The sequence below is a fragment of the Lygodium microphyllum genome, chromosome 9 (genome assembly GCF_053477565.2).
Source record: "Lygodium microphyllum isolate KBCC chromosome 9, Lygodium_microphyllum_v1.1.10, whole genome shotgun sequence".
Classification (NCBI taxonomy): domain Eukaryota; kingdom Viridiplantae; phylum Streptophyta; class Polypodiopsida; order Schizaeales; family Lygodiaceae; genus Lygodium; species Lygodium microphyllum.
In genome coordinates this window covers 154,004,122-154,021,882 of record NC_141143.1, presented here as the reverse complement: position 1 = coordinate 154,021,882, position 17,761 = coordinate 154,004,122, and the positions used below count along the sequence as shown (strand labels likewise).

At 40.9% G+C, this 17,761-nt stretch overlaps 1 pseudogene across 1 annotated transcript in view; it reads right to left on the bottom strand.

The window, feature by feature from the left end:
• Window positions 1–4,020: 4,020 nt before the first annotated feature.
• The window catches only part of LOC148031740 (uncharacterized), a 132,854-nt pseudogene continuing 119,113 nt past the window's right edge, over window positions 4,021–17,761 (bottom strand). Inside the window, exon 8 of the transcript XR_015691942.1 lies at window positions 4,021–4,790. The product of XR_015691942.1 is annotated as an uncharacterized LOC148031740 (transcript). The remainder of the gene's footprint in view (window positions 4,791–17,761) is intronic.

Genomic DNA, 17,761 nt, shown 5'->3' with positions numbered 1-17,761 from the left:
AAGCACAATCTGAGGCCCATCCCTTCATATTTTTCCATCAACGAAAAGAATTCTTGACATTTCACACATTAGGTGCAAAGTGCCCTGTATTTTGCATGCAAAGCACGTGATTCCTTCTTTTGTGAGCAAAGGGAAGCGGCCGATTTCCTTTGCTCACAAAAATGCAAAAGTGAATGAGACAAAGCCTCATGAGCTTTGCAAGTTCGCAAACCACGTAATGTGAGGTTATGAATGAGAAGGTAGAACTATGAACCTTCAAATTGCACCCGAACCTACATGACACCCTTTTAAAAAAACCTTTTTAAAAAAACACCTCCACTTTTAAGAAAATTGCAAGGGATATAAATATGATGCAATTTGTAGTGCTAAAAAAGAGTCTACCAAGAGATGTCTCACTCTCTCTTCTCCCTCTCCTATGCAACATGTAGCCATTTATGGTGCTCGCAACCCCACAGTTTGACCATCCCTTCCTATGGAGTTGTTCTTAAGAGGGGTTTTCGAAAGTTTTTTCAAAAAACCAAAAAGCCCCCAAGGTTACATGGGGAAGTTTCTAGTTTTCTGGAAAAACCTCCCCTTCCTATTGAGAAATCCCCCCACAAGATATTTCCTTTCCCATTTTTAGGAGAAGGCTTCAAGGCCCACCTCCACCATAGTGAAAAAAGTATCTTTTAATATTTTCTATAGAGTGGAGTGTTTTCAAAAACTCCTTATGTCCTCAATTTGCTTTTGAAAATGAGAAGCTCTCTACGAAACTCTGTGTGTGTGGCCATTTACAAACCTATTAGCAAAGGGACCAGTCCTCACTCTGTTGGCAAAAGAAGGCGTATCATGTAGGATAAATGGGCCAATAAAGTAGCGCCCTCCAAAAGGAAAACACACCCCACCCCAATTGAGTGACAACGTTACAAGAAAAATGTGGCTTTTTTAACCACTTAACAATATAATATGATTTTTTTAAAATTACAAAATGAGCTTAAGTCAAACAATTGAGCCATGTAAAATTTTTTATATTTTAGATTTTGTAAAACCCTAAAGCAATCCATCCTCCAGTGTCACTCTATTGGCTCCTCAATGTCCCTCTTTTATGAACCTTTCATTTGTAACTAAGGCTACTTGATAAAAATATCAAAATGTCCTAATATTTTTTCTTTGAGCTCTATATAATATAAATAGTTTGACCATTAAAAAACATTTATGCAACTCACTTGGAAATTTTTTTTATAATGGAGGATTGTTAGATGACAATCTATTGGCCCCTTTCACCCTATGGCTCATCGCCTCTCTCTCTCTCTCTCTCTCTCACAAGAAGAGTTTTCTGCAACGATGTTGATGTTGCCACCCCATCCATTCGTTATCATCTAGGTGGGATTGGCATAACCATCGAGCTCGGGAGTCGAATAGCGAGTAGAAGGAGGCCCGATCTATTTCTACCTTAATCACTTCCTTGAGGTTAACAAGTTCATGCAAACGGGACGATCACTTATGGCCCTATTGACACGCGTGAGACCAACATGATGATGTTCTCATCGAAAGACCAAATCCTTTAGAATGGGCCCCTTTCTCTCTCTTTATGCATAAGTTGGAGCTCTCCTTGTAGAGTAAAGAGGAAGATTCTTCAATTGTATGTCTTTCAATTCTTCAAACCAATGTTTCTTGATTCTCTCTCTCTGCCTACGCTTGCGGAAGGAAGTGGAGCTTGCTTACAAGAATACGTCTCTCTCACGTTCTCTCCTGCTCTCTCTTTGCTATGGCAGAATTGTTGGAGAGCACCCTTCTCTCTTCCAATTTTCTTTATCAAAACGATAGGCTAGATATCGCTTGAAGAGCTAAACGGCAGTAATAAGGTATTCGCCAATACATCCTTTGAAGGAGGGCAACTGCTATAAGATTTTCTATAACTATTTACAATAGGTGGTGGTGTAGTTACAGGTGTAAGTCGTACTTACCAGTAGTATAGCTTCGTAAGAGAGGAACACTTGGGAGGAAGCAGGAGGCAAGTATGGTCATCAGCTTGCAGTTTTTGGATAGGGTGAGCATCAGGTTGACAAAGGATTTCAACAACGTACCGCTATTAATAATAAAGAAAACCTTCAGTTACATGGGACTTATGACCTCTCAAAGGACAAAATCATGGCGACCTTAAACTTGCTAACAAGTATCCATAGACAGCTAGCCTTGGAGGTTATCTCTATTCAGCATGGCATGGTACTTATGCCTCGAAAGATCGCCCGGTTTTTGGCATGCCAGATCAAGTATAAAACCACAAGCTTGATTCACTAAGCGACAAGATATCGATGCTTATTGGTGACGTCAAAGACCCGAACACCCAAGTTGGCAAGCTTTTCTCCTCCTCTTCGACCCCGGAAAAGTGACTAAATTACTGGTGACCACACTCCTTCAGCTAAACATCCATTCCAGAACACAAGTTGTATAGTTTCCTCCATTCCACAAGTACGTAGACCATTGGATATTTTACCCATTTCTTTGACTTGGATCAATAGAACAAAGCACCTGACATCACTTTCCTGAGGAAGATTCTATCTTTCAATGGGAACCTTAAAAAGTGTTACCAAAGCATTCTCTGACCTTATCCATCGTCAATTGTATGCCCCAAACCTCAGCTAGCCTATTGCTCGGTCTACTTTCGGCCTTGCGAATCTGAGCCTTGATGGCCCTTGTGTTGAGGGACTTGGAAAGGTCCTTCCCCCCATACTAAGGTAGAAGAAAATGGCTTCCTTGGTGGAAGTAACCTGTAGACAACCACTCTACTAGATCATCCAGTCTCTGTGAGTTGGACAGACTTGGAAATAGCACCCCGATTGAGCTCTTCAATGCTTGTTGCCAGTTGGTTCTCCCAATCTAATGGCAAACAAAATCACAGCATTGGCCAAATGAAGTGGTGCAGTATTTTTAGCCTAATGTGAAATGGCCAGTTGGTTGATACCTAGCTGCTAACTTTCTCCCTTACTTTGTTAAGAACCCAAGAGGATCTACTTGATTCCTAGGTATCCACCCCTAGAGGTATTCTTAGGTATCTAAAAGGATTGCCCCTCCCCACTAGTCTAATGCTGAAAATACGCCCAACAATACTACGTGGGTTTATTATTGTATTTTTAGACATTTTTAGATAAATTATATTATCAAACTTAAAAATTCACATAAATTGTAACTAGACTTATCTTCTCTCTATTAAATTTCTATTAATGTTGAATTCCTTTCCATCGGAGGTTACATATGTCCACTTCTGATAAACTAAATAGTTCGGATTTGCTTAAGTTGATAGTAAAGCCTGCTGCCTGCTCATAGATACTTAAGATCCCCATAGCACTCTCCAAGTTCTCTTTTTGGGTATTTAATGCCAGTGTAATGCCATGCTAGAGCATACATGTATGTTTGCAGTCGACCCAGCAATGGGGGTCGTAGAACTCTAGTGCGTGTGCGTTTGTATGTGTGTACACAATTCCTTCCCGCCATTGCGAGGTTTATTGTCCAAGGTTTGCCTTCACGATCTTGGAGAAAGGAATGCTATTCAAGGTTTGACGCTAAAGCCCTGGACCTGGCTGCAATACAGGCTCGGGGGACTTCCAGAGACTATGCCTATCGATGTGATTATCGCACTGGCTGCAATACCGGCTCGGAAGACTTCCAGAGACTACGCCTATCGATGTGATTATCGCATTATAACTGTCTCTCTTTCTTTGAGAGGACATTTCTGCAATTCGCTCGCATCTAGCTCGAGAACAGGATGACTGAGGATGACTGTGTTGCGCTTCTAGCTTGAGAACAGGATGTCGCTGGATTGGCAACTAGCATAGATGAACCGACAGATGCAGATGGACAATATGATCGTTCGAGGGTATGGCCTTAAGAGATTTCTGTCTTTCGAATTTATTGATTCAATACACATGTCAGGGATTTTTAGAAGATCGCAAAATTAACCGATACTTTAAGGGAAAAAACCTGTAAATATTCCAAGTTGAATCGAGCTTGCTTGTCTTAAGCATGGACTGATACAGTAGAGCAGAACTTATAAAAACCACGAGAAGGCAATTCAACCATATTATAAAGAGAGACAAGACTACAGTGACAGAAAAAGCGCCTAAGAGCAATGATGGAACATGTAAGAAAGTCGATGGCATCAGCATGGTGTCAAAAGCCGATCTAAGCGACTTCAGAATGTCAAAACCGAAAAAAAGTTGAGCATGCATTGATCAAACGTGACAGAAATACAAAGCGTTTGAAGCCTGGACTTTGTGACTTGCAGATTTTTTTAAAGACTTTTTTTTCTATTTTTTTGCCTGGGGAGTTGGTCCAGATTTATTTCCCAGCATAGCTGTAATGGAACCGGTCTCAAGGTTTGTGTGCTTAAAATTTTCCACTATACAACATGTAATCCCCCTGCGATAAATATTTTTGTGACAACACTGGAGTCTTCGATGTGAGAATTGCATTATCTGTACAATGTGTGCCTGCTTTTGGGTGCTATTTCTGGTTCTGGTACCATTTTCTGTGAAATTATACACATAAGGTTTGGGTAGCTTTTGTGGTGGAAGAGGTTGGATGTATCTTGGGATTTGAAATTGACTTTCACTTCTTTCCCTGTTGCTTGGTCATCATTAGTAAGTGAGAGATCCCATCTGTCCATAATTGGTGATCAAATGCACTTTTGCATTCAAACTCTATGGTTTCATTTGATGTTACAAGACCAAAGTAATCTCTCTCTTTCCCATTGTAAAGCAAGCTTCTACCTGGCCAGGCAGGAACATTCAGCAACATGTCAACCACCAACCCTGTCATAGACACAAAAAGACTGGTTAATTCTTTTGTTTTGAAGACTGACCATCAAGACGATCTGCTTGAATTTTCCATACTCAGCATCAGGCTTCTGAAAATCAAAGTTTCACTTTTACCCTTTCATGCTTAAATTTCATTTTACATTTGATCGTGTCTTGCCCACTCCTTGCATCAGACAGTTGAGTAGAACTTGAAACTGTATTTCTCATATAGATACTCTGCAATTACTTCATTTAGTTCATTGCTTTTCACATTGTGTATACTTCCGTATGAAAAATTGGCTATTGCCCCCCATAGGATTAGAGCTTTAAACACCCTCTGTGTGGATGATTCTAGCATACCGCCATCAATGAAGTAGGCTCTTGTAGGTCAGTTAAAAATTTGCTCCACACAAATATGGTCTATGAAAGACTAGGTCTGACCTACAATTGTCAATTACTTTTACAAAGTGGTCTCTTCTAGTAGCACATACCAATCACAATGCATACACATGCACCCAAGCATGTGCCAGTAATTCTGTAACCACATACAAACCACGCATCCAATGGGGAATCCTTGAAATGAGATATTTTGTTTCAATTTCTAGAAAGTTTGGTCATTTGCCACAATGTGTGCATGTTTTTTAATTTAAAAAAGCCATCGTTGTATAGGAAAGGTGTCATGAAGAAACATGATTTTTGCTCTAAATGCATTGTGGACAGCATTTTGCCTTGATGAAGGCCCTCAATGGAAATCACAACCTGTGACAAAAGGGGCTGTACTTCCACTTGTATTGCTTTTCCAAATATGCTAGATTGCATTGTTGGCTAAATGTTAAAGACAGTTTTCATGGATCTTGTCAAATGTGACCTGTGGATAGGTTGCTCAATGCAACCATCTAACTCCATTTAGACAAGCTTGTATAACCTCTCAAAGGATGATTTAGTGTATCTACCAAAAAAAAAGTGCTTGTAGTCACGTACATGCTTTTCCAAGAAGTGATTAATGTAGTTCATGCATTGGGATTAGAGATATGTGAAGCTATCGATGTTGCATGGTGCCATTTTGCAATCCACATGCAAGGAGGGAAACTATAGTGGATGCAGTTCTTTTTGCTAATGATAAATCATCATGTTAAGTAACATTTTGGAGAACACTTCGAATCAACAACCAACAAAGTCCGCAAACTTGCTCCATTGCAAGACTGTAGGAGAGAGAGTATGAACCCCAAAGAGGCTACCAAACTTCACCAAAGTCTAAGAAGCACACCGTGTGTGCTTTATAGATTCCAAAGGGAGTAGCGGGACCATCCAACTTGTGGGCAGCAAGTAAGTTGGGGAGAACAAGCATGGTGGCCATGCCATTGAGGCAAAGAAGTGCACGCACACGCACACAGATTAATGTCCATAAAAGGCCAATGTGATCTATGAGACAAAACTAAAGTACATCCATGTCTGATGTTATCTTATTACTACAAGTAAAATTACTATCCTAGCCTAAAACTTGTATCTACAGAATTGTAGAGAACTGTAAAGTACATCTGAAACTATATGCATAAGGTATCTAGAGACTCAACTTTCTCTCTCAATCTCAAGATCAACACATGGTGCCTACTGTGATGTGGTCCACGACCGTTGTGCTGATGTGCTTGAGTGCCAATCTCCCTCAAACATGGCCGTGGTGGTCAAGGTTGTCGTGCTCGACAAACTACAATGGCCCTGTCCAATGTGACTCTAGACGCTACGTGGGTGGTGTCTGGTGCAATGCCTTTTCCTCTAATGGGCTAATACTACTTGTAGAATCTAATCTACAAAAAAGTTGTATTTTGCAGCAGCTTTGAAGCTCCAAAACAAAGTACAGCTCCCCAAAACTCAAAAATGCTACGAAGTTTCTATGTCCCATAAGCAAACCCCCAAACTTTGGTTGGTTCCTCATCTATAAATAGAAGGGACTGCATAGCCATCTATTATCCTTGCCTTGCAGATCAGACTCCTATGGTTGGCGCTTGATCCACTGCTGTCCACACCCCTTCCCGGCAGATATCTCAGTTTGTGGTGCTGTCCAGCTTGCCTCCAATCCTAGTGACCTGATCAGCCCTGCTGTCTTCAGCCAGTGCTTGCTGATCACAACCAGTGTGCACACATCCAGAGAATCCAGCAGCTGTCACCTACTGCAAGGTCTATGGTCACTACCTGTTTGGGTCACCCAGCTGCTGATATCAGCGTAGCACCTGCCCCCAGACTGTTTGAGGCAGCAGACAGCTGTGTTTGCTGCATCCAGCTGCCACCCTACCATCTGCCATCAACTGGAGCTGTCCTACCTTGTGTTTTCAGCACTGTGTAGACTGCCCTACTACCTATTGCCAGATTCTGTCTGCCTGGAATTCACTGTTTGCATTTACCGCTGTTAGCACAACTGATCACTTCCAGAGGCTGCTTGTTGAGTTTTGGGATCTGTTCAGAGTACAAGACACTCTTCAACTCATCCCTACCATATCATCCAATTGAGACATGGAGGTTCAAGGTCATTGTAATTACATTAGCATAATGTGTTTGTTCAGTCATTTACATTTTCGTTGAGATTTTCTTCACCTTCGAGTTCTACTATTCTCATTGTGTTACTATTGTACACTTTTGAGTTTATCTTCATTGTTTGAGTATTTCTTTATATGGCATTAGAGCCAGGTACACTTTGAAGATACCTAAGCCTTGATTTGAAAGCTTGACATCAAAGAGCAAGTAAGAGTCTCTTTCTCGACCAATGACAAGTGTCGAACATGAGTGACATTCACAACTTCCCCCTACAAAGCCTTTGGCAAAAGGAGATTGGATAAATTACTATGGTCAATACAAGATGTACCAGATCACTCGAGCCGAATGTGATTTTATTCTTATGCATCGGACCAAGCAAGTACTTGAAGGTAAATAGGACAAACTCCCTTCCGATGATTTCGTGCACAAATCGAAGGATCTTGCAGGACCATTGTAGCTGCACTTTGGGCCGGATCCCCTGATTGGAAAAGGATGCACCGAATACTATTCTTTAATCCAACTCCCTCTCAATTAGTGAAAGGTAAACAAGTTTCAGTTTCTATCAAGAAGATCCCTACTAGTACGTAAACCTCAAAAGAGATGATTATAACAAAAATTCAAGTATATCTTCTTCGAATTTTGCTACTTGTAGTCTATTTGCTTTTGGTGTTTCATCATCTCATCCACAATCTCTACACAATTACAATTTCAATCAATTTCATCTAATTCACAAAACTTTCCCACTATGTACACTTCGTTTCCATCTACACCTCACTTTCAAAATCCACCCATTCCCCCTTTCCTTTTGTTGCACCTTCATGCATAGCAGTACACATCACACCAAGCGGACCATCATCTTTCTCCCCCCTAAACCACCTTTGGGGATCTATTCACAAGGGTTCCCTATCCCAACAACCCCCCCCTTAGTGTTGCCTAGTTGATACCACAATTTGCAAATATGTCCTTACTTTGTGGACCTTTTAGTTATGTTCTAATGCCTTAGCCCACATTTGGGTGTTCCAATGCCTCCTCCTTTGGCACCATATGGTATAATGGGCTCTACTCCTATCTTTCCACCATACCCCACTTATTCAACACCTCAAGGTTCACATTCCATATCAGCCTCTACCAAGAAAGCTTTCACTGACAAGATGTGTTATAATGGTTCTAACTATAGTGCTTGGTCTAATCTCATGAGGCATATTTAAAGACTCTCAAAAGTTATGGGACCTTGTTCATGGGTTGAAACCCCAACCAGCAAACCCTCATTGGGCTCCTCTAGAGGTTGTCCATTCCTAGAAAGCAAGGAATGCTTTCATCATTGTTAGTTGATGCAAGACCTTCTAGCTTAATTCCACTCACAATTGCAACATTTTGATTTAGCATTTGAGCGGTGAAAATACTCGATTGACCACAATGCAGCTTGAGATAGGTCCCATTGTATAAATCTTGACCTCCAAGAGTTCAAAATCATAAACTCGGGTGACCTTAAGGTCAAGTTACCTAAGTACCAATTGTTACTCCAAGTTTACCACTAAAGTTTTGTAATGACCAGGTCACACTATTTCTTAACAAGCTAACATATTTTTGTCCAACAAGTGATCTCATAGCCGACCATACCCACTTTTGTGAGTTTGAGTGCTAGCTACTATATTACCATGGCTGTTTGACCAAATAAGAAAGCTCCTGTCACATCTTTAAAGGGGGGCCTTGTTTTCACTTCTCAAAAGGGGAAGAAAGGGAAGGCCAAGAAAGATCAAGACCAAACTAAAAAAGAAAAGTCCAGTGAATAACAAGAAAACACCCAATTACAACTTAAATCGGGATGGCACAATATACCCAATAAAAATAGATAATGCTAAGACTGGTCCCAATGTATAAATCTTGACCTCCAAGAGTTCAAAATCACAAACTCATATGACCTTCAGGTCAAGTTACCTGAGTACCAATGTTTACTCCACCAAGTTTACCACTACTGGATTTCCTAAATTTTGTAATGACCAGGTCACACTATTTCTTAACAAGCTAACATATTTTTGTCCAACAAGTGATCTCATAGCCGACCATACCCACTTTTGTGAACTTGAGTGCTAGCTACTATATTACCATGGCTGTTTGACCAAATAAGAAAGCTCCTGCCACATCTTCAAACGGGGGCCTTGTTTTCACTTCTCAAAAGGGGAAGAAAGGGAAGGCCAAGAAAGATCAAGAACAAACTAAAAAAGAAAAGTCCAATGAATCACAAGGGAACACCCAATTGCAACTTAAATGGGGATGGCAAAATATACCTAATAAAAATAGATAATGCTAAGACTGCTGGCCATTTTGACGACGAGTGTCGTCCAAAGACAAAGACACACAACCAAAGAAACCCCCCCCCCCGAAACCCATCTCACAATCGCAGGATAAGCCCCCATAGTGGAGAGGGGGTAGTGTTAACCAAAACAATCAAGTACCATGGAGATCTTACAATCACATTGCCATTGATCAACCATCACAGTCTATACCCTTCTTGAAGCTCAAGGGGATGTTAGACTAGTCTATTGGACCAACGAGATGGACTGCAATCCTCAGGTCCACCTTGTCTCTATAGAGATATCCAAGGTTGTGAACTCAGTGCATATCTGCAAGTTGCCCACAAATGAGGCTACCACAAAATCCCACCCAATACAACCTTGTGACCATACATTCATTTGGATTGTGGATAGTAGGGCCATACATAATATGACCTCGCTCAATAAACTCTTCCTCTACTACAATCTTGCAGCTGCAAATGCCCAATGAGGTAACAACTCCTTTACCAAGATTCAAGACATTCGTTGCATCAAGTTTAATACTCATGGCAAAGCCCTAGATCTTGGTTCATTGACATGATGTTAACTATGTCCCCCAACTTGGGGTGAATCTTTTATCCATCCATTAGCTTTGCTACTTGGGGAGAGCAATTTTCTTTACAACGATCATAGTCAAGGTACTTGATGCCAAGACTAGTTTTCGAGAGATCCCTGAGTGCCTTTGGGTTGAGGCTGTTAGCACTTCAATGTACATCCTCAATCAGTGCCCCACTGCGATAGTCACTTGGATGACCTTGTATCATGTATTTTTTGGCCCTCGGCCTATAGTTTCCCACTTAAAGTCTTTGGTATCATGCTTACATACACATTCTTGATGATAAGATAAAAAAGCTCACTCCTTGAGCTCATCTCCTGATTTTTGTAGGATATTCCTCTGAGGCAAAAGCCTATCATTTCTTCGATCCTTGGAAAAACAAGGTGATCGTATGGAGGGACATAGTTTTTTTTTAATGAGAGGGACATTATGCAATCTTCTACACCAAACTCCAAGGTAGCTTCTTTGGATATACCATCGGAGATAGTGCCTTCTAAGCCGGGTCTACTACCCACTCCTAACTTTCTGCAAATTCTTCGACTCCTACGCCCCCTTCGTAAGACCCGTTACCTCACTGGTACCAACATACCATGTAAGATTCGGGGATCCTTCTAGCAGATTCCACTCTAGAAGGCCCTACAAGATCTACCTAGCTTGCCCCTCGTGCTTCATTTGGATCACTATTTACAATAGGCTATATAGTGTATTCCAAGCCAAAAAGTTATCGTAAGGCTCTTCACCACACCCACTAGTGAGAGGCCATGGAAAAGGAGCAAGAGAGTATTGATTGGAATGAGACTTGGACCTTGGTGGTTTGTCTGAGTCATAAGAAAGTCATTGAGACTAAGTGGATTTTCAATACCAAGCTAAAAGCTGATGGGACTTTAGACAAATACAAGGCTCACCTTGTAGTGCAAGGGTTTTGACGAAAGCAAGATATTGACTATAAGAAGACCTTTTTTCCTACTAAGCTATTGACATCATTCCATCTTTTGGTCAGCTAGCTACTTACCACGGTTGGTTGATCTACTAGATGGATGTCAAAAGTACCTTTCTGAATGGTATTTGGAGGATGAAGTCTATGTGGAGCAGCCACCTTGCTTTTCTTCTACTAACTAGAAAGACAAGGTCTTTCATTTGCAAAAAGCTCTCTATAAGCTGAAGCAAGCACTGCGGTCTTGATTCAGAGCATAAATGAGTTCCTTAGGATTCACGAATACCATTCTACCCCTTATGACCTGAACTTATATGTCAATATCACTTTAGAGAAGGTCAACTACATCCTATTGCACATTGATGACTTACTTTTCACTGGCTTAGATTCAGCTACCTTAGCGGATACTAAGGCCCAACTTAGTTTCACATTTAAGATGACTGACCTCGATCAATTATCTTACTGTTTCAAGACGAAGGTTGCTCATTCCAAGGGTCGCATTTTTGTGTCATAGCAAAAGTACACTCTTCAGTTAGTGGAACAGTATTGCATTGATTAGACACGGCCTATGGCCATGCCTCTTGATCCCACTGTCCACTTATCTAAGGATACTATCGGTTAGCCCTTTGATGAGTGCACCTCTAGCCTATAGGTTTGTTGTAGGGAAGTTTCTTTGGTTGATTCACACTAGGCCAAGTTTAGCATACTCAATTAGTTTCCTTAGTATTTCACAACACTTAGGATGTCACATTGGACTACTTATTTGCGTATTTTGAGATATCTTCAATGTACGTAACTTTATGGCTTGACTTTTGATCATGGTTTGTAGATTTACATTGATTCTGATTGGGTAAGAAATCTCGATACTCAGCATTCCCATGGCAGCTATGTCTTTTCCTTGGACGCAGCTCCTATCTCTTTGTCAATCCGTAAGCAAGAGATGGTGGCAGCTTCCATGGCCAAGGCTGAGTATAGAGCTCTTTACGACTATGGAGGCCATTTATCTAAGGAGCTTACTGGTGGCGCTTCAGTTCCCTTCTATTGCTCCAATTGTTATCTATTGCTACAACTAGAGTGCTATGCCTCTTGCATAACTCAAGTGCATTAGCATTCTATTCTTGTAAACATGTATTTCTATGCATTTATTCCTTTTCAATCTTAGAAGTGGTCGACTCTAGATCTACCATATTCACGGTATTGCATATGGCAGTCTTCCTTACTTGCTTTGCTTGCTCTACTTGTTTATGCCTATTCTTTTTTTGCCTCTACCACATGCTCCCCACATTCCACTATTCTTCATCGACACCTAGTAGCGGTAGGGACAACCTTGTTTGTTTTGTGAAGGTCTTGGGATTGACCATTTTGAAAAACAAAACAAAAGCCCTCGACCCACTAGAAAAAAGAAAGATAGTCCATTGTGTTTCCGTCCACCTTTGCAAGACTTAGTAGCCCCACATTCCACTATTCTTCATCATCAACACTAGTAGTGGTAGGGATAGCCTTGTTTGTTTTGTGAAGGTCTTGGGTTTGACCATCGCTTTATCTCTTTAGGGCATAGTTACTCAATAGGCCAAAAACTCATTGAAAACCCTCACGTAATGACAAACCTTTTGAAAAACAAAACAAAAGCCCTCGGCCCACTAGAAAAAAAGAAAGATAGTCCGTTGTGTTTCCAACTACCTTTACAAGACTTAGTAGGCCGTTGGGTAGTTGACATGCACCATTTTGTTCGATGCTTTGGTCTCTCTAGGGTGAATCCTTGGGCTCCCTTGGCAAGATTACCGTCGTCTCTATAGTCTTGGTAGGTCAATGGGCAGCCGACGTGCACCGTTTGCCTAATGCCCTAGCTGCTTTGGGGTGGAACGCCTTGGGAAAAAGAAAAGTAAAAGGGCTTGGGCTTGTTTACAATCTCTCTCTTGTTCCAATTTTGGACCTGAGAGAGGGCGTTGAGCTAAAAATACATTAGCTTTATTTAAACAACCCCAAAACTTAAATTAACATGATCCTAGAGAGTTCCTATGTCCCACATGTAAACCCTAATTGGAAGGCCTCAAACTTTAAATAAATAGACAGGCTGCCCTCCTATTTAGTCAATCTCATTTTTGTAGATTGCAAGTGCTGAAGCTTCGCTCTCCACACCCTGTTTGCAGAGAATGTCTCAGCCGGAGTTGTCCAAGTCTGCTGTCCATTCGCTGGTGCTTGTTTCTCAGCCTTCTACACATATTTGAACTGTTTCCAGCAATCTACTTCTTGCTAATAATCAATCGACTGTTGCACATCATCTAGAGCTTGAGTTTCTCCTGCCAACTTTGCGTTTAGCCTAGATAAGCTATCACTATCTGTAGGTGACTGCCAAATTGCTGCATTTGCTGTCTTCTATTGCCACCCAACCTTGTTCAACACTCAGACTATTGCGTTCACACCGATTAGCTGCCGTCTAGTCTTTCTGGAGTCTCCTTGGGCTGCATTTTGATGTTTTGTTCCTTCGGCCAACTGCCATGTCATCTCATGAGGCTATGTTTGTTGTTTTCTCTCTATCTATTGTCCATGTGTCATCACTAATTCAGCATCCACTATTGCATGTGAGAGATGGAACAAATCGAAGTTCAGCTGAGAGTACACAATTGATAGTGAAGAGAGTGTGAAATTGAAGACACAACTCCCAACGCAATAATCAAAGAGTACTGTGCAAGTACAAAGTACAATCCTTAAACCTTAGGGTTGTCAATATGCATTCACACCTGAAAGATGTAAAATACGATAAGTGCCTGAACTGTGTAACACAAGCACATAAAATAAGGAAGAATATAAGTGGGGGAAAAAGCCTCTCATAAGGAGAGTAAAAAGTACCCTAGTATCCTACCGAGGATCACCGACACTGCTTTGTGAGCGTAGGCGTGAGTCAAACCCAACAAACCCCCTAGAGTGAAGAGTGATCAGCATATAAGGATCATCCACCAAAGGAGACCAAATTTAAAGCATTGTGGAATGCTTCAAATTTGTCACGAGAAAGAGCTTTGGTGAAGATGTCTGCCACATTATTGGTGGTAGGATAGTAGACAAGGTTGATATCTCCTACATGTAGCCTCTCTCTAACAATGTGATAGTGGATCTCTATGTGTTTCGTGCCATTGCAATGACACTCTAACTGTCAATAAACAAAGAAGTAGGCCTTGTGACAGATACATCAAGATCAGCCAACAAATGTCTCAACCATACACATTCAACTGTGGTAGTGAAAGCTGCCTTGTATTCAACTTCACAAGACGATGTAACAACAGTGGATTGTTTCTTACTAAAAGAAACAATTTCCATCCGTAGAGTGACGTGAATCAAAATCGCCAGCCCAAGCTGAGTCACTGTAAGCATGTAGTTGCAATTGTCATCATGCAAGGACAGTTGGAGTCTAGTCACACCATTGGTGTGCAGACTGGCTTGCAGTCTTGTAAGCCAAACTTCTCAAGAAGTCAACCAATATATCTGGACTGTGAAAATCCAATGCCTCTAGTATCATGAATGAATTGAATGCTAAATAGTAGTGCAAAGGCCCTAAGTCTAATATCTCTAAAGTTTGTTGCAAACTTTGCTTGAACATTGAAATTTGATCAACATGTGTCCCTGTGAGCAAAATATCATCTACATAAAGACATATAACCAGCAAGGATCCCCCGACTTTACATACGTAAAGAGTAGACTCTAATGAGCTGTTAACGAACCCTTGACTAAGTAAAAAGGCATCAATTTCTGCATATCAAGCTCGAGGAGCTTGCTTCAAACCATACAAAGCCTTTTTCAATTTACATACCAAGTATTCGGATCCCTTAATTGCAAAACCAGTGGGCTATTATACATACACTTCTTCTTAAAGTTCCCCATGTAAAAATGCAATCTTAATATCAAGTTGGTGCACAATCCAAACATGATGGGCAGCCAAAACAACCATAGACCGAATGGTAGTCATATGGGATGTAGGAGCAAATGTCTCCTCATAGTCAATGCCTTTCTTTTGTGCGTAGCATTTGGCCACAAGCCTGGCTTTATACTTGTCAATGAATCCATTTGCATTTCTTTTCAGCTTATTGACCCACTTTGTACAATGGCTTTCTTTCCAACAAGCAATGCCACTATATCCCATGTTTGATTCTTTACGATAGAATCAAATTTAGCTTGCATTGCTAACATCCAATACACACTGTGTTATGTATCCTCAAAACATTCAGGCTCCTCATCATCGAGTGTATGTGTTGCCATAACAAACTCCATTGTATTATGATCATGTAGATGAGTTTGTCTTCTAGTATGACCAGCAATAGGAGCATCTAAATGACTATCTTTCATAGCCTGCAAGTACCATCTAGGCATCTGCCTAGCTTCCTGATTGATTACAAGCTCCTGTTGAATCTCAAATTCAGCATCTTGCTGAATATTCAGATCAGCTATAGGCTGAATTTCAGTATTGATCAATGGAGGTGCTGGCTGAACATTATGTTCATTTACTGAAGCTCCAGCTGTATCACCAAAAGAAATGGGCAGCAGCCCTTTCAAACACATCATTGGCAGACTGATATGTATCAAAACCAGCAAGGGATAATTCTGATTTTTCATCAAAGACCACATCCCTACTGACAAATACTTTCTTGGAAACATGATCATATAATCTATATCCTTTGCTCTCACTGTTGTACCCTACAAAGATACATTTAACAACCTTGTTGTCCAACTTCTTTCTTAGTACTTTTGGAATATGAGCATACGCAAGACACCCCAAAGTACAAAAATGGCCAACTAAAGGTTTCCGACTGTTCCAAGCCTCAAAAGGCATACCATTCTTTAATGCCTCGATAGGGCACGCACCTGTTCAAAACATAGCAACCACACAAAACTGCTTCCATCCAAAAACTATGTGGCAGACTCTTAGCTTTCAGCATACATCTGGCCATCTCCATGAGTGATCGATTCTTCCTCTCTACAACCCCATTTTGTTGTGGAGTATATGCAATAGTACACTAATGGACAATGCCTTTCTCCTTCAAAAATTTATTCAGCATGGAAAACGTGTATTCTCCCCCTGGTCCGAATGGAGAGTCTTAATCTTGCAGCTAGATTGATTTTCAGCAAGTACAACAAAATCCAAAAATGCATCATACACCTTTGAATTTTTCACCGATGAGTAGACCCAACAAAAATGAGTAAAGTCATCAATGAAGGTGACGAAATAATAACAGCCATCCAACGACTTTGTCTGCATAGGTCCACATACATCCGGATGCACAATCTGTAATCGGGCGGTTGCCTTAAAGCAACGTCACGAGGAAACAAGAATCGATGCATTTTCTCCAAAATGCATCCCTCACAAATATGCTCAGGAGGTCTCTCCAAGAGAGGTAAGCCATCTAGCATTTGTGTACGCTGCATAAGCATCAAACTGCCATAGTTGACTTGCCCCATGCAAGCATGCCATAACTTTGCATGTGACATAGTAGGAGTAAGAGTAGATGCTAAATAGACCGACAGATCAACCGAATAAGCATGTAACTCATAGAATCCATGACATAATGTGCCAGTCAAAACCAAAGTCAAGAATTCTTTATCCCTGACCATACATTTGTCATCATCAAATGTAACTTGCATACCACACTTTGCCTAAGAAGAAATGGACAACAAATTCTTCTTTATTCCTAGTACATATAATGCATCCTGTAAACGGAGAGTAGAGCCATCAATGACTGTCAAAACAATCTCCCCAATACCTCTAACAGGGTAAGATGCATTGTTGGCACACTGCATAGACTTGCCAACAGGAGCTGTAACAACAGAGGAAAACAAATCCCTGCAGGATGTAATATGCCTAGAAGCACCACTGTCAAAGAACCAAGTGCTAGCATTCTCAGTAGAGCTAAATGCTCTATTAGTCCAAGAAGAGTCATAATTGCAAGTGTAAAAACAATAGTCACGATCTACAACAAAAGACGTGGACTCAGTAGCAGTAGAAGGTGCATCAAAAAAGACATTTCTAACTCCTCCTTGCCTATGCGCTTCTTACATTCCGTGATGTAATGACCTGGCTTCTTGCAATAATGGCACTTTCTCTTCTTGGCTTGCGTGTCCCCTATTTCTTGCTGCTCTATGAAGTACTTAAACTTCTAGAGCTATGCAGAGCATTTTTAGACTTGCTGCCCTTGCCCTTCTGCCTCACTATAAAAGCATGTTCAAAGGCTATTACATCCAACCCCACTGTTCTTTCTTGTTTGCTCTTTTTCTAGGAGCAAACTAACCAACTGAAGGAAAGTAAGTGGCTGCGGAGAAATTCTCATGGTGACATTTAGGTCCGTATCAAAGGCCAAATAAGAGGGCAGCAATGAATTCATAGTAGAGATCAATTGTGCATCTGAATAATACTCATCTAAATTCATTAGCTGCTCACACAAGTCCTGAATTTTGTTAAGATGATCCTGCATGGAATCACCTTCATCCATCTTCACATTCTCAAGCTCTTTCTTCAAGAAAGAGATGCGTGTCTCATTTTTTCCAGCAAACATCTACTCAAGTGTCAACCATGCTTCTCGTGAAGAAGCTGCAAACCCTATGTGCGGAATTATAGACCGCTAAACTACCAATGCAATCAGTTACAATG